We start from the raw sequence: 22,922 nt of genomic DNA, 5'->3' as shown, positions 1-22,922 counted from the left end.
ACCCTGAGATTCATTTTCTTGCAGGCATTCACAATAGATACAAAGCAATACAATAGAATCCATGAAAAACTACCACAAAAACTGAAATGTCAACTGTTTACTCTTTTCCTAGATGACGCCTGGCCTGCTGAGTTCCTCCAGCAATTTGTGAGAGTTAACGCTAACCCGTACATCTTTGGAACGTGGTAGGGAACCGAAGCAGCGGGAGGAAAAACCACGTAGTCACAGAGAGAACTCCTTATAGACGGTGTCATTTGAACTCCAGAACTGTCATGTAGAGTGTTTCGCTAACCGCCACAGAACCGTGCCCTGGCATTGAACTATTCAGTGATCTGTCTCCCACTGTGTCCAAGGTGGCTCAAAGTATTCTCCCAATTGATCATAACAATTCCAACCGGCATGCCAACTCTGAACTGAGGGTGTCCTGCTCTGTCATAGAACACCATTCCCTTTCAACCTTCAATACATCCCACCCCCCCAGGACTGGGTCCACCATTTCTCATTCTTTTGGGATTCATATCATGCTGTTAAGTGTTGTGAGACTCACGGGTAAAGCCCTCCCAACCACTGAGCACATCTACACAAAACACTGTCACAGGAAAGCAGCATCCATCATCAGGGACCCCACCACCCAGGACGTGCTCTCTCCTCACTGCCGCCATCAGGAAGAAGGTGCAGGAGCCTCTGGACTCGCACCACCAGGATCAGGAACAGTTACTACCCCTCGACCATCAGGCTCTTGAACCAGAGGAGATCAGCTCACTTGCCCCATTATTGAAATGTTTCCACAACCAATGGACTCACTTTCAAGGACTCTCCATTGCACGTTCTCAATACATTGTTCATTTATTATTATTATTATTATTATTTATTTCTTTTTGTATTTGCACAGGTTGTTGTCTTCTGCACTCTGGTTGAACTCCCTAATCGGGCGGTCTTTCATTGATTCTGTTATGGTTATTATTTGTTAGATATATTGAGTATGCCCACAAGGAAATGATCTCAGGGTTGTGCATGGTGGTATATATGTCCAACTATAATACATTTACTTTGAACTTTGCCTCCACCACCTCAAAGTGCAAAGACCACTTATTATCAAAGTATGTATATGTCACCATGTACTACCCTGAGATTCATTTTCTTGCAGGCATTCACAGAAATACAACAGAATCAATGAAAAACTACATACAAAGACTGATAAACAACCAATGTGCAAAAGAAGACAAACTGAGCAAATTAATAATAAGTAATGAAATAATACTGAGAACATGACTTGTAGTGTCTTTGAAAGTGAGTCCATATGTTGTGGCATCAGTTCAGAGTTGAGGTGAGTGAAGTTATCCACACTGGTTTGTCAGCCTGATGGCTGAGGGGTAATAACTGTCCCTGAACCTGGCAGTGTGCGATCTGAGGCTCCTGTCCCTCCTTCCTGATGGCAGTAGCGAGGTTAGACCATGGTGGAGGTTGTTACGTTCCAGATTTAGAATGAAGAAAGTTCTTTCCCATGTAACCCCTCTCAATAATTTATCTCCTGCCTTACAGTTCTAGACTGTTCTAAGATGTTGAAAAGGTTCTACCCTAACTGTGCTTCTCTCTTTCATGTCCCTCCTCTGCTCCAAGGAAGACCCATCCTGTGTTGTCTTCCTCCACGTCAGTAGTAGTCCATCCCAGGCAGTGTCCTGGTGAATGTCCTCTGCATACTCTCCAGCTCGATCACATCCTTCCTGTAGAATGGTGGCCAGAACTGCACGTAGTACTCCGGCTGGAACCCAACTGACATATTACGAAGTTGTTCCATATCCTTCCTGTTCTTCTGCGATGCCTCAGTAAAGGGCCTTTATCATACATGACAGCTGCAGGATCTTCAGCCCTTTGAGTCCATACTGACCACAAAATGACTGATCCCATTTTGTTCACCCGGTATTCCCATTCAGATTTGAGATCCCCAGCCCTTAAACATGGACTCTTAAGGTTTGTAGACCCCCCTCAGTGGAATGTGCAAACTCTACAATAACAGACCAAAGGCAGCACAAGACTGGTTCTTTTACTTCTTCTTCTTTTAAATATGATTCTGCTGCTCCTGGAACCTGTGATTTACATTCCGATTGTGTGTTTGAGGGCCGATTGTGTGAACTGGCTCTTTGCTGTCTCTGAGGGAGTTCAGAGAGGTTCCGAGCGGAGTGCACGGTCCGGAGGGTCCATTTGTCGCTGTCTCTGAGGGAGTTCAGAGAGGTTCCGAGCAGAATGCATGGCCCGGAGGCTCCATTTCTCGCTGATCTTCTTGATTAAAGCATGGAGAAAGATTGAAATCAATGAGGACAAAAGCAGAAGAGAATCGTGTGTTCAGCACCGTCTGCCTGTGTTTTACCAGTCTCCCTCTTTCCCTCTTGCTCGCTGTTGCTGGAGGCAGGTGCCTGTGTGTGACCAATATCTCTCTCTCTCTCTCCCCCTCCCTCCCTTTCCTTCTCTCCCCCCACCCCGCTGCTCCCGGAGGAATGTCCCAGTGTTTGAACTAGTCTCTCTTTCCCTCCCGCTCGCTGCTGCCAGAGGAAGGTGCTGGAATATTGGGTCTTAGGCAAGGTTTAATCGATGTGGTGTGTAGATTGGACTCTGTGGTTCACACGATGATGAGTTTCTAATTTCTGATTGCTTTGTTGCTGTCTTGTGAGATTTTAATCAGGGCGGACTGGCTTTGCAGCCTGCGGTCAATAAATGCACTAAATTGAACAGAATGGAACTAAACTGAACAGTCCCGGGCTGTTTTGGTGACTCTGTGGTTTGATGTTTTATATTCTGAGTTTTTCACTTGTTTGCACAATTTGTTCTTTCTTTGCGCTTTGGGCGTTTGATGTTCTCTTTGAACGGTGTTTCTTTGTTTCGTGACTGTCTGTGGGGATGACGAATCCCAGGGTTCTGTTCTGCAGACAACATACAACCCATTTCTCTGCCACTGTGACCAGCAGCTTTACCCAGCTGTGCCACTGACAGAGGCAGAGTGGAAACAGGTCACCGCCCACTTACACCAATCCTACATTATTCTCCCCACATTCTCGTCAACTCCCCCAGTTTCTAACCCTCACCCACACACCGAGGGCAACTGACAGTGGCCAATCAACCCACCGACCCTGCACTCGTTGGGATGAGGGAGGAAGCTGGAGTGCACAGCTGAGGGGAGGGGGGAATCCCCGTGTTCTCAGGGAGAACATGTGAATGAGCGACAAATTGTGGGGGTAGACATAGGGAAGGACACACAAAGTCAAAGGTCAGATCGAACCCACGACTCTGGAGCTGTATGGCAGCAGCTTACCCACTATGCTACTGTTTCATCCCCGTGAAGGCAAGTACTCTGTACACTTCTTATCTTTAGTACTAGTGTTACGAATGTGCCCCAACTCTGAGGGGCCGAAGGGTACGAAGTAGCCCCCTCCTTTTTGAGAATCGCAAGATCACTATTGAGTCAGTTCAGGAGACCCAGGAAATGAGAGAAAGACATCCAGAATCCACAAAGAGTTTGGAATGTGTCCTGGCTTCCGAAAGGTGGAACCATTGATACCGGCTATTGTCTCTTGGAGATGGAATTGTGTATTGAATCCTGTATGATGCATCGAAGCCCCCAGGCGATGAACCGAGGGAGGGGGGGTTGGTGGAGGGATTGCATCATCTCAACCTGATTGACATCTGAGACCCTGTGAGTCAGGATAAAAGAGGGTCTGTGGGAACAGCCCCTCAGACGCACCAGAAGAAACACTAGAACTCCTGTAACAGCGTAATAGCGAAAGCCGGTGGCAACAGCCCACGTGCATCTCTTTCCATTTGCCTCGGAATTGGTGGGTCTTGCCACGGAAGCACGGCTTTAGCTAACCACAAAGGGGAAACCAGTCCCCCAACGACTCTCGAAGAATTGACATCATAAAAGGAATGGGCAAGTTAAACCTCCGTCTTTCTCTCCAACCAATGAAGGCTGCAGCCTACAGCTTGAATGAACTAAAGTGACTTTTATATTTCCATCGGACAATACATTATCCCCTAGACAACGATAGAACTATTTCTTATTGAGTATTATTATACCCGCGCTTTTAGATTTAGTATTGATGACGTATATTATTTGTATGTTTGCATTGATATTATTTTTGTGTATTTTTATCAATAAATACTGTTAAAAATAGTACCATCAGACTTCAACGGACCTCTCTATCTTTGCTGGTAAGTGACCCAGTTACGGGGTACGTAACACTAGATAATACTTCATCATCATCATTGTGACTAACTGACACTAAATAATACTGGATGTACCTGTTCCGACTTACTTAGTAAGAGAACTTCCGATTTTTTCCGATCCCGATCCACGATAACCCAAGCACATCCTCCCATATACTTTAAATCGTCTCTAGATTACTTATAATACCTAATACAATGTAAATGCTACGTACAATAGTTGTTATACTACATTGTTTAAGGAATAATGACAAGAAAAAAATCTGTACATGCTCGAACAAGTGCTGGAAGAGCACTTCGGGGTTTTCGCAATTCACGGTTGGTTGAATTCACGCATGCGGAATCCGCGGATAGAGGGCTGACTGTATTATTTGAGTTACTGTCGCCTTCCTGGCAGTTTGAACCAGTCTGGCCATTCTCCCCTGACCTCTCTCATTAACGAGGCGTTTTCACCGTCAGAACTGCCGCTCACTGGATTATTTTTGATTTTCACACCTTTCACTGTAAACTCTACAGCAAGAGTTCCCAACCTTTTTTGTGCCACTAACTGAGGGGTCTGTGGACCCCAGATTGGGAACCCCTACTCTTGAGACTATTGTGTGTGAAAATCACAGGAGATGAGCAGTTTCTCAGATACTCAAACCATGTCTAGCAACAAAAATCACTTCATAGTCAAAGTCACTTAAATCACATTTTCTCCTCCATTCTGAAGCTTGATTTGACCATCAACTGAACCTCTTGACCATCTCTGCAAGTTTTTATGCATTGAGTTGCTCAAAGCCAAAGTTCAAAGTACATTTTATTATCAAAGTACATATATGTCACCATATACAACCCTGTGATTCATTTTCCTGCGGGCATACTCATCAAATCTGTAGAATACTAAGTATTACAGGATCAATGAAAGATCAACCAGAGTGCAGAAGACAACAATCTGTGCAAGCACAAATATAAATAAATAGCAATAAATAATGAGAACATGAGATAATGAGACAAAGAGTCCTTAAAGTGAGATAATTGATTGTGGGAACATCTCAATGGATGGGCAAATGAGTGTAGTTATCCCCTTTGCTCAAGAGCCTGATTGTTGAGGGGTAGCAACTGTTCTTGAACCTGGTACTGTCAGTCCTGAGGGTCTTGTACCTCCTACCTGATGGTAGCAGTGAGAAAAGAGCATAACCTGGGTGGTGGGGATCTCTGTTGGTTGATGCTGCTTTCCTAAGACGACGTTTCATGTAGATGTGCTCAATGCTTGGGAGTGCTTTAACCGTGATGTACTGGGCCAAACCCATTACCTTTTGTAGGATTTTTTTGTCCAAAGACATTGGTGTTCCCGTACCAGGCTGTGATGCAGCCAGTCAATACACTCTCCACTACACATATATAGAAGTTTGTCAAAATTTAAGATGTCAAGCCGAATCTCCGCAGACTCCTAATGAGCTCTCTCGTACTTTCTTCACAATTGCACTTACTTGTTGGGTCCTGGAAAGATCCACAAAATAGTAACACCCACAAGTCATTAATCCTCTCCACCTCTGATCCTGCTACAAGGTCTGGCTCATGGACCTCTCCTGAGGTCCAGAATCAGTTCCTTGGTCTTGCTGACATTGTGTGAGAGGTAGTTGTTATGACACCACTCAGCCAAGTTTTCAATCTCCCTTCGGCATGCTGATTCATCAACTCCTTCGATTCAGCCCATGACTGTGGTATCATCAGCAAACTTGAGTATGGTATTGGAGCTGTGCATAGACACACAAGGTAAAGGGGTGATAAACACACAGCCCTGTGGTGCACCTGTGCTGATGGAGGTCACGGAGGAGATGCTGTTGCCAATCTGAACTGACGAAGACCATAAGACTATTAAGATATGGGAGCAGAATTAGGCCATTTGGCCCATTGTGTCTGCTCTACCATTTTATCATGGCTGATCCAATCTTCTCTCTCCACCCCAAACTCCTGCCTTCTCCCCATATCCCTTCATGCCCTGACTAATCCAGAACCTGTCAACCTCCGCCTTAAATGCACCCAAAGGCATAGCCTCCACTGCCACCAGTGGCAACGAATCCCATAGATTCACCACCCTCTGGCTAAAAGGACACCCCTCTATTCTGAGGCTGCGTCCTCTGGTCTTGGACTCCCACACCACAGAAACATCCTCTCCATATCCACTCTACCGAGGCCTTTCAACAATCGATAGGTTTCAATGAAGTCACCCCCATTCTTCTGAATTCCAGTGAGTACAGGCCCAGAGCCAACAATTGCCCTTCACACGATGAGCCTTTCAATCCCAGAATCAGAACCTCCTCTGAACCGTCTCCAAGGTCTGCACACCCTTTCTGAGTTAGGGGGACCAACACTGCCCACAATACTCCAAGTGAGGCCTCACCAGAGTTTTATAAAGCCTCAACATTACATCCTTGCTTTTATATTCTAGTCCTCTTGAAATGAATGCTAGCTTCACATTTGTCTTCCTCCCCACCAACTCAATCTGCAAATTAACTTTTAGGAAATTCTGCACGAGGACTCCCAATTCCTTCTGTACCTCAGATTTTTGAATATTTTCTCCATTTAGAAAATAGTCTATCCTTTTTGTTTCTTCTACCAGGGTGCATTACTGTCACTTCATTCTATCTGACACTTCTTCGCCCATTCTCCTAATCTATCTAAACCCTTCTGTAGCCTCTCTACTTCCTCAAAACTACCTGCTCCTTCATCCAGCTTTGTATCATCAGCAAACTTTGCCACAAGGCCATTACTGCCTTTACCCAAGCCATTGATATATATAACGTAAAAAGTGGTCCAAACACAGACCCCTCTGGACAGGAATCTACAAGTGAGGAAATCCAGGACCGAACAGCACAAGGTGGCAGAGAGGCCGAGGTCCTGGAGCTTATTGGTTAGTTTTGGAACTGAATGCTGCACTGTAGTCATGAAGAACATCCTGACGTATGGATCCTTGCTGTCCTGTTCTCACTGGATCGAGTGAAGACTGTGGACCTGTTGGTCCGGTAGGCAAACTGGAGTGGATCCAAGTCACCTCTCAGGCAGGAGCTGATGTGTTTCATCACCAGCCTCTCAAAACACTTCATCACTGTGGATGTAAGAGCGACTGCCACATGATTGGCTGATGAGATATTTGAAGTAACAAGCAGGTGTAGCCGATGAAAAGGTTTGTACACATACCGAACAGACTCGATGAGTTGATTTGTCCCCTCTTGTTTCAGGTTTTTCACTTAATTCTGGGTGGAGATTACATTGCACCGGGCACAAATGTTTGAGCAATCCGTCCCGAAACATGTTCAGACTTGGAGCTTGCAGCTAAAATTCCCAACCTAAACCAAGATCCCACAGGGAATGGGCTCATTGCCAGGAATAAGTCAACAGTTGTGGCTTTGCTTTCAAATTCGTGCAGCATTCTAGTTGTCTTCAGATTCAGATTTAACATCACCAGCACATTAAGCTGTTCCCGAATCACTGAGTGTGTGCCTTCAGGCTCCTGTATCTTCTTCCTGATTGAAGCAATGAGAACAGGACATGTCCTGCGTGACAGGGATCCTTAAAGTCAGGCGCTGCCATTCTGAGGCACCACTCCTTGAAGTTGTCTTGGATACTAAGGAGGTTAGTGACCAAGATGGAACTGACTGGTTTTACAATTTTCTGCAGCTTCTTTTTGGTCCTGTGCAGTGGCCGTCACCCACCCGCCCCCTTCACCCCCATACCAGTGATGCAGCCTGTCAGAATGCTCTCCACGGTACATCTGTAGAAGTTTTTCAAGTGTATTAGGTGACAAAAACAAATATTGCAATACCATCTTGAACTTCTCTAAAAGCAACACTGATGACTGAATGCAGGGGACTGGTTTTAAAAAAAAGGAATTGATTGTGGACTTCAAGGAAGGGAAAGTCAAAGGAACTCACGCTGTTCTCATCAATCAGAGAGCGTGAGCAGCCATAAGTTCCCGGGCTTCAACATATCTGAGCCCCGCATATTGATGCAATTGCAAAGATTACCTGGGCCTCTGTACCTCTCACTCCAACTGGATCCTTGACTTCCTCATTGTGAAGTCTTCACTCATGCTCAGTGCACATCAGAAATAACACCTCCTCACTGACAATCAACACTGGCACACCTCAAGGACACGTGCTTAGCCCACTAATCTACTCTCTCCATACCCATGACTGTGTGGCTTCTTTTTCTTCTTCTTACTACTTCTTCTTTTAATTATGATTCAGTTACTCTGACAATAGGACCAAAAAGATATAGGAGCAGAACAAGGTCGTTTGGTACATCATGGCTGATCCAATTTTCCTCTCAGCCACATTCTCTTACCTTCTCCCCGTACCTTTCATGCCCTGACCCATCAACCTCTGCCTTAAATATACATAAAGACTTGGCATCTACAGCTGCCTGTGGCAAAGAATTCTACAGATTCATCTCTCTCTGGCTAAAGAAATTCCTCCTCATCTCCTTTCTAAAGGGATCCCCCTCTATTCTGAGGCTGTGTCCTCTGGTCTTGGAATCCCCCACCACAGTAAACGTCCTCTCCATATCCACCCTATCAAGGCCTTTCACCATCCGCTAAGTTTCAGTGAGATCACCACTCATTCTTCTGAATTCTGGTGATTACAGGCCAGAGCCATTAAACGCTCTTCATATGACAAGCCATTCAATCCTGGAATCATTTTTGTGAACTTCTTTTGAACCCTCTCCAGTTTCAGCACATCCTTTATAAGATAAGGGGCCCAAACCCGCTCACAATACTCCAAGTGAGGCCTCACCAGTGTTTTATAAAGTTTCAGTATTACATCCTTGTTTTTATTTTCTAGTCCTGTGGAAATGAATGCCAACATCACATTTGCCTTCCTCACCACAGACTCAACCTGAAAATTAATCCTGCACAAGGACTCTCAAGTCCTTTTGGGCCCCAGTTGTTTTGCATTTTCTCTCCATTTAGAAAATAGTCAAGACTTTATCTTCTACCAAAGTGCATGACCATACACTTCCAGACACTGTATTCCATCTTCTATTACTTTGCCCATTCTCCTAATCTGTTTAAATTCTTCAGTACCTCTCTACTTCCTCAAAACTACCTGCTACTCCACCTATCTTCATATCGTCTGCAAACTTTGCAACAATCGTTAATTCCATCATCTAAATTATTGATATATAATGTAAACAGAATCGGTCCCAATACGGACCCGTGGAACACCACTAGTCACTGACAGCCACCCAGAAAAGGCTCCCTTTATTCCCACTCTGCCTCCTGCCAATGAGCCACTGCTTTATCCATGCTAGAATCTTTCTTCTAATACCATGGGCTCACAGCCTGTTAAGCAGCCTCATGTGTGGCACCTTGTCAAGGGCCTTCTGAAATCCAAGTACACAACATCCACCGATCCTCTTTTGTCTATCCTGTTTGTTATTTCTTCAAAGAATTCCAACAGATTTGTCAGGCAACATTTTCCCTTGAGGAAACCATGTTGACTACAGCCTGTTTTACCATGTGCCTCCAAGTACCCTGAGACCTCATCCTTACTGATTGACTCCAACAGCTTCCCAACCACTGAGGTCAAACTAACTGGCATATAGTTTCCTTTCTTCTGCTTCTGTCTTTTCTTGAAGAGTGGAGAGACATTTGCAATTTTCCAGAACCATTCCAGGATCCAGTGATTCTTGAAAGATCATTACTAATGCCTCCACGATCTCTTCAGTCATCTCTTTCAGAACTCTGAGATATACACCATCAGTTTGGGTGACTTATCTATCTTCAGACCTTTCAGTTTCCCAAAAAGCTTCTCTGTAGTAATGGTACCTTCAGACACTTCATGACCCTTGACACCTGGCACTTCCACCATACTGCTAGTGCCTTCCACAGTGAAGACTGATACAAAATACTTATTAAATTCGTCCACCATCTCCTTGTCCCTCATTACTTCATCCCAGGCATTGTTTTCCAGCTATCCGATATCCAGTGGTCCGATATCCACTCTCACCTCTCTTTTACACTTTATGTATCTGAAGAAACTTCAGGTGTCCTCTATTGGAGCCTATGATCTACATTTTGTTTTTGGGCCGATTGTGCAATCTGATGATTTGCCGTCTCCCAGGGAGTTTGATGAGGTTTCAAGCGAAATGTGGAGCCTAGACCCAAGAAGCCTGGAGAGCCCACGATCGACTTCATTTCTCGCCAATCAAAGCTTCGAGGAAGATTGAAATCAACAAGAGCGCAAGGTGTTCAGCATCGTCTGCATTTGAATGGCCTCTCTCTCACTTTCTAGTCCTGGAGGAAGGTGCCTGTGTTTGACCGGTCTCTCTTGCGCTCTCACTCATTGCTGCCGAAATCTTGGGTCTTGGGCGAGGTTTAATTGATGCGGTTTGCGGATTGGAATCTGTAGTTCATGTTTTGATATGTTTTTTGTTGGTAGTTGCAACTTTTTTTGTTGCTATTTTCAATTAGGGCGGTCTGCCTCTGCGGCCTGCAGTCAACAAATGATGGCGCTAAATTGAATTGAACTGAGCTGAAACTGAGCGTTCCTGGACTGTTTTGTTGATTTTGTGATTGGATGTTTTACATTCTGTGTTTTTTGCTCTTTTGTCGCCATTTGCATGATCCGTCCTTTTTTTTGCACATTGGATTTTGATATTTTTCTTTGACCGGTATCCATGGTTGTCTTTGTTTCATGGCTGTGTGTGGTAAGACAGAATCTCATAAATAGTTTAATGATAAATGTGCTTTGAAATTTTGAATCAGATGGGTGACAAGGTGGCGTACAGGGGTGAGGTAGATCAGCTGATTGAGTGGTGTCTCAACAACAACAACTCTGCACTCTACATTTGCAAGACCAAGGGATTGATTGTGAACTTCAGGAAGGGAAAGTCGAGGGAACACACACCAATCCTCACGGAGGGATAAGCAGTGGAAAGGGTGAGCAGTTTCAGGTTCCTGGGCGCCAACATCTCTGCAGATCATCCACGGCCCAACATGTTGATGAAATTACAAAGAAGGAACAGCGGTGGCTATATTTCATTAGGAGTTTGAGGAGACTCTAACAAATTTCAACAGGGAGCGTTCTAACTGGTCATCACCATCTAATGTGGAAGGGCCACTCCGCAGGATCAGAGGGTTTCAAACTCAGCCAGCTCCGTCATGGGCACTAACCTCCCCAGCAATAAGGACATCTCCAAAAAGGCAATGCTCCATAAAGGCGGCATCCATCATTAAGACCAGCATCACCCAGGACGTGTCCTCTTCTTATTACCACCATCAGGGAGGAGGTACAGCAGCCTGAAGACACACGTTCAATGCTTTAAGAGCAGCTTCTTTCCCTCTCCAGTCAGATTTCTACCTCACTACTTCCGCTCTCTTTTTTAAACGAATATAGACGATACTATGCAAAAGTCTAAGGCACATATACATAGCTAGGGTGCCTAAGAGCTTTGCACAGTTCTGTAGCAGCTTTGTATTGCATTGTATCGCTGCAAAAGAAACAAATTTCATGACATCTGTGAGCGATGATAAACCTGATTCTGATCTGGGTCTCTATTGTGGACTGAGAGTGGGGGGGGGGGGGGGGCAGAGAGAGGGGAATCATGGTTGGGAGAGGGGAAGGGAGGGGGATGGAGTGGGAAGCACCACAGAAAAGTTCTGTAATGATCAATAAACCACATTGTTTGGAATTAAATGACCTTTCCTGGTGTCTCAGGACTGGGTATGTCCCCACCCACGCCACCCCCACCTGGCATTCCTTCTCTGCCACCTGTCCCACACCCCTCCCACTGTGCTCTGTCCTCGCCATTTCCAACATTCTTTTCTCCCACCAGATTTACAAAAGGACATTTGTCAGTGATGTTAACCTGATTCTGATGCTAACTCACGTCAGACTCTAAACATCAATCAACAAGTTAATTTTCATTGGTATGCAGTCCGTTAAATTTCTTTATTTGAAAATGTCACGCTTTCTGATCTTGCTTTCATCTCTCCGTGTCTCTGTGACTGTCTCCTACAACATGAGTTATCTGCCCTCCCCTGGCCTCTTGAGCCCCGGAGGAGATTAACTGGCTTCAGCTGCAAGACTTGGCACCTCCAGTTCTATCTCCAAAACCCTCCTTTCAAGATTTGAAGTACAGTTGGCCCTCCTTATCCATGGGGGATTGGTTCCAGGACCCCCCGCGGATATCAAAATTTGTGGATGCTCAAGTCCCTTATTTAACAGTGCGGTGGTCTTTAGGACCCAGCAGAACCCCGGACTTTATTCAACCTGTCTCCGTGCGGTGGACATTAGGACCTGGCGGCGCAGCTCTGAATCCGCAGTATTTCTTTTCACGAAAATAATCACAATCGTGATTGAAAATAAGGTGGAAGTAATAACACGATCGGAAAGAGGTGAAACGCCATCGGTCATTGGGAAAGCGTTAGGCTACAATCGGTCAACAATCAGAACACTTTTCATGGAGAATGTGAAAGGCACTGCCCCGCTGAAAGCTACAATTATTACTAAGCAACGCAGTAGTTAAATTATTGAAATACATATGTTTCATAAGTGTTTTATATGAACGGAACTCATTCATAACCCGGGGACTGCCTGTACTTTAATACCTAATACAATGTAAATGCTAAGTAAATAGCTGTTATACTGTATTGTTTAGGGAATAATGACAAGAAAAATTAGTCTGTACATGCTCAAGCAACGACTGCTGGAGACAGAACTTCCAGGTTTTCCCGATCCGTGGTTGGTTGACTGCACATACGGAATCCGTGGATGAGGAGGGGCGACTGTACATTTATCATCAAAGAATGTATAAATGATACAACCTTGAGATTTGTCTACTTACAGGTAGCCACAAAGCAAGAAACCCTAAAGAACCCAATTAAAAACCCGATAGGCAGACAAAGGGGGAGAAAAACAAATCATGCAAACAATAGAAGCAAGCAACAACATTCCGAACGAAAGAGAGTCCTTATAGCCAAACCCCGGAGCAGGCCAGAGTAGGCCGAAGCACTGGTATCAGTCCATCAGATTAGCGGGCATGGAGCATAGTAACCAGGGCAGTGTTCATAGCCCAGCGCCATGGAGTGAGAGTGAACATCAGGGGACAGCGAGCTAAATCGGCTCTCGCCTCAGATCCCGACATCCAGTCGACCTGGGCCAGCATTTAAATTGTCGAAACAGCATATCATACCTGGTGCCAGGACCCAGGCACTGCCACAGTGAAAGGCTCCAAGCCTAGTCCACATCACCTAGCGACGTGCTCCGGGCTCAGATTTCACCACCCAGCCTGAAGCACTCTCAATTTCCCCACATCAGCTTGGCACCCAGAGTAATCCTACCCCGCAGCCGGACCAGTTGTTCTGCAAGTGAAACCCCACTGCCTCAACTTCTCCTCTCCAAATCGCTCCAACCACCTGGGGCGGTTCTGCAGTGTACCAATGCTAGCCTCTTGAACTGTTGCACATGTTCATAGCACCATCTTAAACTGGAAGATTCATGATTATTTATTACGTGTAAATCAAAACATACAGTGAAATGGGTCGTTTACATTAACAATCAACACACCCATTGTGGCACCAACATTACATGCCCACAATGCTCGACAGGACAACACAGAACACTACAAAATTCGCAATAATCTCACTTTAAGGACTCTTTATCTAATGTTCTTGTTGTTGATTGCGATTTGCATTCATATTTGCATTTGGACAGCTTGTTGTCTTCTGCACCCTGGCTGATTTTTCATTGATCCTGTTATAGTCACTATTCTATAGATTTGCTGAGCATGCCCAAAAGAAAATGAATCTCGGGGTTGTATATGGTGACATACACATACTTTGATAATAAAATTTACTTTGAACTTGGAGTTGACTGTTAATGCATATGATGCATTTCATGTTTGGATGCACATGTGAGAAATAAATTAATCTGAAACCAGAGGAGGCTTCCTGAGGGTAAACTTCGTCTCAATGACCCTCACTCAAACGATTCTCAACACCTGTTAGACTACTCTGAAGAAAACTTTACTAAATTAGAACGAATGCAAGTGATAGTTGAGACATAAGACCATAAAATATGAGAGCAAAATTGAGCTACTTGGCCCTCTAAGTCACCAGTTCGTCATGACTGATCCGTGTCCCCTTCATGTCCCAATCTGCTACCTGCTCCCTAAACCCCTTCATGCCCTTACTAATCAAGAATCTATCAACTTATGCCTTAAATATACATGAAGACTTGGTATCCACAGCTGCCTGTGGCAAAGAATTCCACAGATTCACCACTCTCTGGCTAAAGTAATTCCTCCTCACCTCCTTTTTAAAAGGAAACCCCTCTATTCTGAGGCTGTGTCCTCTGGTCTGGGACTCTCCCACCATAGGAACATCCTCTTTACATCCACTTGATCTTGCCTTTCAGCATTCAATGAAGTCATCCCTCATTCTTCCAAAATCTAGTAAATACAGGCCCAGAGCCATCAAATGCTCTTCAGATGACAAGCTGTTCAATCTTGGAATTGTTTTCTTTAATCTCTTTTGAACCCTCAACAAGATCAGCTCATCCTTTCTAAGGGGCCCAAAACAGCTCACAATACTCCAAGTGAGACCTCACCGGTTCTTTCTAAAGTCTCAACAGTACATTATGTGTATTAGAACTTAGAGAAGGCCATTTGTCCCATCGTCTCTGTGCTAGCTCACAGAGATACCATTCACCACTAACTTTCCTGGTGACCTATTCATGCGTCAGGATGTAACGGTAAAGAGCTGGAACGACTATACAAGATGCTGGTGAGACCGCAGGACTTCAGTGTTCTGGTTGCTGAGTTACAGGAAGGATGTCAATTCTTTGGAAAGGATGCAGGAAAGATTAGCAAGACTGACGGGCCTAACTTACAAGGACAGGCTGGAGGAAGAAGCCAGTTGTCATAAGGGGTTTGGTGGTGGAGAGTGTCAGTAACTTTAAATTCCTTGGTGTTATCTTATCAGCAAATGACCCCATTGGACAATTTGTGCTGGGCCAGATTGAAAAGGTCAGGGTGTCAGGGCTAGAGGTGAGGGATGGACCAGTTCAGCTTACTCGACTCTGCACTGAACTGATGCTGTGGGTTGCAACTAATGGGCTCCTGGATCAGCTGCAGTGATGACTGACTCCATGGCTGTGAACTCACTTTTGTGAATTTCAGTTCTTTACACAATGTTTTTTTTCTGCACATCAGGTGTCTGGCGATCTTTTAAAAAAAATCTCAAGGTTGTATAAAGTACACATGCTTTGATAATAAATGTACTTTGATTTTCTCCTGGGCCCGGCCTGGGCCTACAAAGAAGACACACAGAACCTCTTTTGGCACATCATCTGAAACTTTGACGAAGTGGACAATGGAATGTATCTGAACTGGTTGCACCACGGCCTGGGATGGAAACACCAGTGTCCAGACACAGAAAGTGGTGGATACAGTCCAGCCCATCACAAGCAAAGCCCTACCCACCACTGAGCATACTTGTAAGGAGCATAGCCACAAGAAGGCTTTTAAGGCATTAGTCAGCTGGCACTTGGAATACGGGGAGCAGTCTTGGGCCCTTATCTCAGAAAGGATGCGCTGGCATCAGAGGAGATTCATGAGAGTGATCTAGGGAATGGGTAGTTAACGCATGAGGAGCGCTTGATGGCCCTGGGCCTGTACTTGCTGGAGTTTAGAAGAATGTTGGTCTCATGAAAGCCTTTCGAATACTGGAAGGCCAGGATGGAGTGGACGTGGAAAGCATGCAGTGGATCTGTCCTGGAACCCGCACACAAGCGCCGTGACAAAGAAAACGCGGCAGCACCTCTACCTTCTTACAAGTTTGCGCAGATTCACCGTGTTACCTAAAGCTTTGTCACCCTCTGCAGATTGTATCCTAACTGGTTGCATCACGGCCTGGTATGGAAACAGCAATGCCCAGGAATGGATACGCCCATTCCACCACAGGACAAGCCGTCCCCAGCACTGAGCACCTCTGCAAGGAGCGCCACCACACGAAAGAAGAATCCATCATCAAGGACGCCCCACCATCCAGGCCATGCTCCCTTCTCACTACTACCATCGGGCTAGTGGTACAGGAGCCTTAGATCCCACACCACCAGGATCAGGAACAGTTAATACTCTACAATGGTCAGGCTCCTGAACCAGGGTGGATAACTTCACTCACCAGTACTCTGAACTGATTCCACAACCTCACTTTCTACAACTCGTGCTCTTGCCTGATTCTACAGAATTTCTTTATTTTCCTGTGAACGTCTGCAAGAATATTAATCTCAAGGTAGCATTTGGCAACATATACATACTTTGATAATGAATTGACTTTGAAGTTTGACAAGAGTGGGGCTTCTTCCCTGGAGCACGAGGCTGAGGGATGGTTTAGAGCAAGGGTCGGCAACCCGCGGCTCCGGAGCCGCACACGACTCTTTGATCTCTGTGCTGCGGCTCCCCGTATTTTGTTAGTTTTTGAAATGTAATTCGAAATTTGAAGATTATGGTGATCTTGTACAATCTAAAAACGTTGTGGCAACCTATTTCCTGGCACATCCGAACCGGCTCACAATTAGCCACCGTTCCGGCTAAGAGAGATAGCCTACGGGGGTTTGTAAGTACGTGTCTTTTGAAGCATCCGCGCTCACAGGGACGGGTTGAGGGAGGCTTTAAATCAAGGCTGTTTAGTTCGAATAAAGTTACCTTTGACTGCAGTGTCTTTATTTTAGCGCTGCATGTAGCGCTACACCGCTACAACGTGTTCTTTATCGCTATTAATATACATCACCACTGCCAATGCCTGACACCTGCCAGTGCGCGCTTTCTTTTAATTCTTCGATCCAAGGTAGGCTAACTATGGAGTAACCTTCAACCCAACGTCTTTTTTTCGGAGTTCAAAATGTTTTTGTTGCATGCAGAAATGTAATTTCGTTTTCTCTGTAGGAGTTCATCAATTTCATAAATGCAACACATTATAGTTTGTTTATACATAGCATAAAGGCAAAAAAAACCGTTGTATGCAGTGTTATTTCATTTTAAATGCCAAACGGGTTTTGTGGCTCCCAGTGTTTTCTTTTCTGTGGGAAATGGGTCCATATTGGCTCTTTCAGTGGTAAACGTTGCCGACCCCTGGTTTAGAGACTCATGAGCTGATTGGTCACACTCAGTTTGATGGGTAGGAGAGTCTCAAAATGGAGGGTTTAGGGTTAGAACCGATGCTGAGATCAGAGTCCGGATCAGGTCTAATATCACCAGTACAGGTCGTGAAACTTGTTGTCTTTGTGCCAGCAGTACAATGCAATACATTAAAAAAATTTCAGTAAGCATATATATAAAAGTTAAATAAGAAGCTTAAAAATAGAAAAAAGTAGTGAGGTTGTGTTCATGGGTTCAATGTCTAATCAGAAATCAGATGGCAGAGGGGAAGAAGCTGTTCCTGTATCACTGAGTGTGTGCCTTCAGGCTTCTGGACCTCCTTCCTGATGGTAGCAATGAGAACATGGGGGGGACGATGGGGGGGGGGGGGGTCCTTAATGACGGACTCTGCCGTTTTGATGTGTCACTCCTTTGTGTCCTGGATACTACAGAGGCGAGTGCCCATGATGGAACTGACTAAATTTACAATTCCCTGCTGATTATTTTGATTCCGTGCACAGCCACCGCCAAACCACCTCCCCCCCACCCACCCCCATACCAGATGTTGATGCAGCCGGTCAGAATGCTCTCCACAGTACCCTGTTGAAAATTTGCAAGTGTTTTTGGAGCCATACTAAATCTCAAAGTCCTAATGAAATATAGGTGTTGTTGTGACTTTGTAGCTGCATCAATATGTTGGGTCCAGGATAGATCACAATCAGGCTTATTATCACTAACATATGTGATTAAATTTGTTGTTTTGCAGCAGCAGGACAATGCAAGACATCCACTACCATGAGATAGAATAAGTATTAAAAATAAATTAGTACAAAGAGAGCAAAATGCTGAGGTAGTGCTCATGGACCTTTCAGAAATCTGATAGCAGACAGGAAGATCCTGTTCCTAAAATGTAGAGTAAGGGTCTTCAGACTCCTGTACCTCCTCCTAGAAATGAGAAGAGGACACGTCCTGGGTTATGAAGGTCCTTAATGATGGGTGATGCCTTCTTGAGGCGCCTCCTTGATGGCACCCCGCAATTTCCTGCAGTCTTGGGCACAGCAGCTGCATGACCAGCAACGCTGCATCCAGAAACAATGCTTCCTTTGGCACACCAATTAAATTAAATTGATGCCCCCCCACCAGGTCTCACATGTCACCTGTCAGCATCCTCACCCTCCTACCAACTTCTCATTCTGGCTTTCCTTTCCAGTCCTGATGAACCCACACCTAGACCCCTCTCGTCCATGTACTTATCCAAACTTCTCGTAAATGTTGCAATCAAACCCACATCCACTATTTCCACTGGTAGCTCATTCCACTCTCACCATCCTCTGAGTGAAGAAGATACCCCTCTTATTCCCCCTTTAAGTATTTCACCTTTCACCTCTAATTCTAGTCTCACCTAATCAGAGGGGAAACTTCTTCACTCAGAGAGTGGAACGAGCTGCCAGCAGCAGCGCTGAATGTGGGTTGATTGCAACATTTAAAAGAAGTCTAGATAGGTACACGGACAGGAGTATGGAGGGTTATGGTCCAGGTGCAGATCAATGGGACTAGGCAGAATAATGGTCCAGCATGGACTAGATGGGCTGAAAGGCCTGTTTCTGTGTTGTTGTGCTTTATGACTTTATCACCTCAGTGACCTTCCGTCCATAGAAGTGAGATCTGGGAATGTTGACATGTTGGGATGGACAGTAGTTTTTGATGGACTCTAATCACGGTCTCTGGGGACCCTGCTGTTGCTTGGATGGTGGCTGGTGGAGGGAGAGGGGTCGATGCTAAGCTGGAGCAACTGGGGGGAGGGGGAGGGGGAGGGGGACATTTGCTGCTTTTGCTGCTTCTTGTGCATGGCAGGGGGGCTTTGGGGCTCCAACATTTTCCTATCATTCATTCTTTGGGGTTTTTCTTCTGTTTCATGGATGTCTGGGAAGAGTAAGAATTTCAGGATGTAGACTGTATACATACACTGATATTAAGTAGAATGATTGAATGATTAAATTGAATGACCACTGAGATCACCACTGACACATCTGAACCCCACACACGCGCGCAATGTGGTCAGAAGAGCAGCTTGTGGCTCAGGCATCCTGTGGAGAGAGAGTCATCTCCTATTCAGTTCTGCTACTTTCAACCGATGAGTCAGAAGTGGGAAAGAATATGAGGTAGTGGGCTGGATGAGCCAACACCATTCTAGGGCATGTTCAAAGTAAATTTATCAAAGTACCTATCTGTCACTATATGCTACCATGAGATCCATTTTCTTGCAGGCATTCACAGTAGAAAAGAGAAAGGCAATAGGATCAATGATAAACTACACTCAAAGACTAGTAAACAATAGGTAGATCTGAGACAATGAAAAGTTCAAAGTAAATTTTGATATCAGAGTACATATATATCACCATATACGATCCTGAGATTCACTTTCCTGTGGGTGTAACTCAGCAAATCTATAGAATAGTAACTATAACATGGTCAATGAAAGATCAACCACAGAGTGCAGAAGATAACAAGCTGTGCAAACACAAATATTAAAAAAAAAACAATAAATAACGAGAAGATTAGATAGAGAGATCATTGGTTGTGAGAAACATCTCAGTGGATGGGCAAGTGGGTGTAGTTACCCCCCTTTGTTCGGGAGTCTGATGGTTGAGGGGTCAATGAACCTGGTGGTGCAAGTCCAGAGGCTCTTGTGCCACCGATCTGATGGCAGCAGCAAGAAAAGAGTATGGCCTGGCTGGTGGGGATCTCTGATGATGGAGTCCTTGAAAGTGAGTCTGTAGGTTGTGACATCAGTTCAGAGTTGAGGTGAAAGTTTTCAATGTTGATTCAGGAGCCTGATGGTTGAAGGGTAATAACTGTTTCTGAACCTGCTGGGACCCAAGACTCCTCTCCCCCCTGCCTGATGGTAGTAGCGAAAACTGAGCATGGCCTGGATGGTAAATATATTTTCCTTCTGAACCCCATTCTCCTGCCTTCGCCCTGTATCTTTTCATGCCTTTACTAATCAAGGGCCTATCCTGTACCTCCCATGCAAGGACAACACTGAGAAGAAAGCACAGCCTGACACAAACGATTCTGCAGATGCTGGAAATCTTGAACAAAATGCTGAAGCAACTCAGTAGGTCAGGCAGCATCTATGGAGGGACATAAACAGATGACACTTCATCAGTCCTGAAGAAGGATCTCAGTTTCCCCTCCATACTTGCTGCCTGACTTGCTGAGTTCTTCCAGCATTTTTGTGTGTTGCTCAAGGTGATACATACAACTGCTTCCAGATATCCAAACCTAAATGTTCACCATCTCCACCACGAGGGTGCCTGCCTACAATATCCATACTAGCCACTCACTGGGGTAACCTAACAGCACCTTCTGGGACAGGTGCAGCAGAGAAGCATCACCACCCACAGGTTCATCACCTTGCTGGCCTAGAAATCTGTCAGTCACCGCCTCGCCTACTGCTGCAATGAGGGCACACTCAGGTTGGAGGAGCAACACCTTATGTTCCGTTGGGTAGCCTCCAGCCTGATGGCACAAACATCGATTTCTCAAACTTCTGGCAAGAGCCCCACACCCCCTTCACCATTCCTGTTTCCCTCCCTCACCTGCCCATCAACTCCCTCTGGTGCTTCACCCCTTCCATCGTCTTCTGCCCTCTCCTTTCAGACAGCTCCTTCTTCAGCCCTCTCTCTCTCTCCTTCACCAATCATCTTGGCAGCTCTTTACTTCACCCCCCCCCCTCCTCTCCCGGCTTCACCTATCACCTGCCACCTTGTACTTCCTCCCCCCCCCCAGCCTTCTTATTGTGACCCCTTCCTTCCTTTCCCGTCCTGATGAAGAGTCTCGGCCCGAAACTCCGACTGTTCACTCTTTTCCGCAGGTGCTGCCTGACCTGCTGAGCTCCTCCAGCGTTTGATGTGTGTTGCATCTGCAGATTTTCTGGCGCTAGTGAGCTGTAAATCTGTCGCCACTGTCCCCATGAATGGGTCTGAATCCTGGAACAGCTCAGAGGGAACCCCTTCACCAGAAGAACTGCGCTGGCTGGAGAAGGGAATTTACTCTCTCAACCCCCACCTTCTCAAGGGGCAGATGAGGGATGGGCAATAAACGGTGGTGCAGTCTAGATCGCAGTGAAGGATGCACGAAGCTCTGCTGGGACCCCCAACATCCAAGTCAACATAAACTCCCATCTCGTCATTCTGAACCCTCACAAGAGCGCGCACACCCGCCTTTCCACCTCCTCAAGTACGCGCGCTCCCCCTGTCCCACTCCCTCCCTCCCTCCCGCCTGGGGAAACACCGACCCCGAGCCCCGGTGACTCCCCGCCCCTGCTGCCGAATAAGCTCGCCCTCGCTGACAGCCTTCACCTCCTTGGACCGCCGTCCCTACCTTCTTCCGGCCCACCTCCCGGCGAAATGTGGAATCGCTCAAAGCGGAGCCAGGTCGCCGGGCCGGACTTCCCCAAGGCGGGGATAGGGACAGCGAGGCTGTGGGCGAAAACAATCACTCCTTTTGGCAAGCGGGGCACTGAGCGCTGCTGGAACTGGGACAAGCCCAAACGCGACAGAAACAATCCCTGCCCAAAGATTCAGGCAGACAGTTTGCAATTAATCTCGCACTTCCAAGGTGCAACTCACTTCGCAAAAGCTCTCAACCCCCCCACAAAGTAACCTCACAAAAGATGCAACTTCAGTCCATCTATGGCGGGGAAAGTTTAGTCAGTCCCACCCCATCGTTAAATCGCCCTAAAGAGAAACCGCCCGAAAAGGAAAAGCGAAATCAAAATTCCATCCTACCTCCCCGCACTCGTTCCCGGAGTCTGAAACCGACCGGAATCTTCTTTAGAAACACAACCATTTCCCCTTAAGCCAGCGTATCCCCTTTCCTTTATCAATGGGAGGAAGTGAGATTCTGTGGGAACTGGTGTGGTTCTTTTTTTTTAACGTGTTTTAGAAGGACGTTAATTCAGGAGGAAGTCCATGGCGCAAGCTCCCCGCTTTGAGTGAGCCCTGTTACCACTCTCTGGAACAGGGAGGTGTGTTCCAGTTAAGCGCACACACCCTGACCATGTGATGTCTGTCTGAGAGAGTAACTTATTGTCGGATGGCTCACAGTTTTGAGCAGGTCACGGTTGTTCAGGTGAGCTGCGGCAGCGCCGGCGACCACGGTCCGACCCCACCTTCGGCGCCGGCTGCGTGCGGGTGTGGAGTTTGGCGGATCCGATGGAAATGATTAGACTGGCGACGTTTCGGACAGAGACCCTTCTTCAGGACTGGAAAGGAAGGGGGAGAGGACAAAGGGGTAGTACAAGTGACCATGGGCTACAGCTGCCCCCACACCTCCTCCCTCACTGCCATTCAGGGCCCCAAACAGTCCTTCCAGATAAGTCAAGACTTCATCTCCCAATCTGCTGGGGTTACCTGCTCTCTCCTGTGCTCCTGGTGTGGCCTCCGGTGTGTTAGTGTGACCCAATGCAAATTGGGAGACCGCTTCGCTGAGCACCTTCACTCCATCCGACACAAAAGCAGGATTTTCTGGTGGTCACCCATTTCAATTCTCCTTCCCATTCCAACATGCCAGTCCCT

The 22,922-nt window shown here is 46.1% G+C and overlaps 1 protein-coding gene across 4 annotated transcripts in view; it reads right to left on the bottom strand.

Moving 5' to 3' along the window:
• arhgef15b (Rho guanine nucleotide exchange factor 15b) overlaps nucleotides 1-22,359 on the bottom strand; it is a 105,015-nt gene extending 82,656 nt beyond the window's left edge. For 2 of the 4 annotated variants that reach the window (XM_059975069.1, XM_059975071.1), the window contains exon 1: nucleotides 22,134-22,354. The gene's annotated coding sequence lies outside the window, so the exon portion shown is untranslated. Of the gene's footprint in view, nucleotides 1-21,726; nucleotides 21,748-22,133 lie in introns of those variants that run through there. The other 2 variants (XR_009513183.1, XM_059975070.1) reach the window with 2 other exon arrangements.
• Nucleotides 22,360-22,922: the final 563 nt, after the last annotated feature.

Source organism: Hypanus sabinus, chromosome 7 (genome assembly GCF_030144855.1).
Source record: "Hypanus sabinus isolate sHypSab1 chromosome 7, sHypSab1.hap1, whole genome shotgun sequence".
Classification (NCBI taxonomy): Eukaryota; Metazoa; Chordata; class Chondrichthyes; order Myliobatiformes; family Dasyatidae; genus Hypanus; species Hypanus sabinus.
This window is presented reverse-complemented; position numbering and strand designations above follow the sequence as displayed.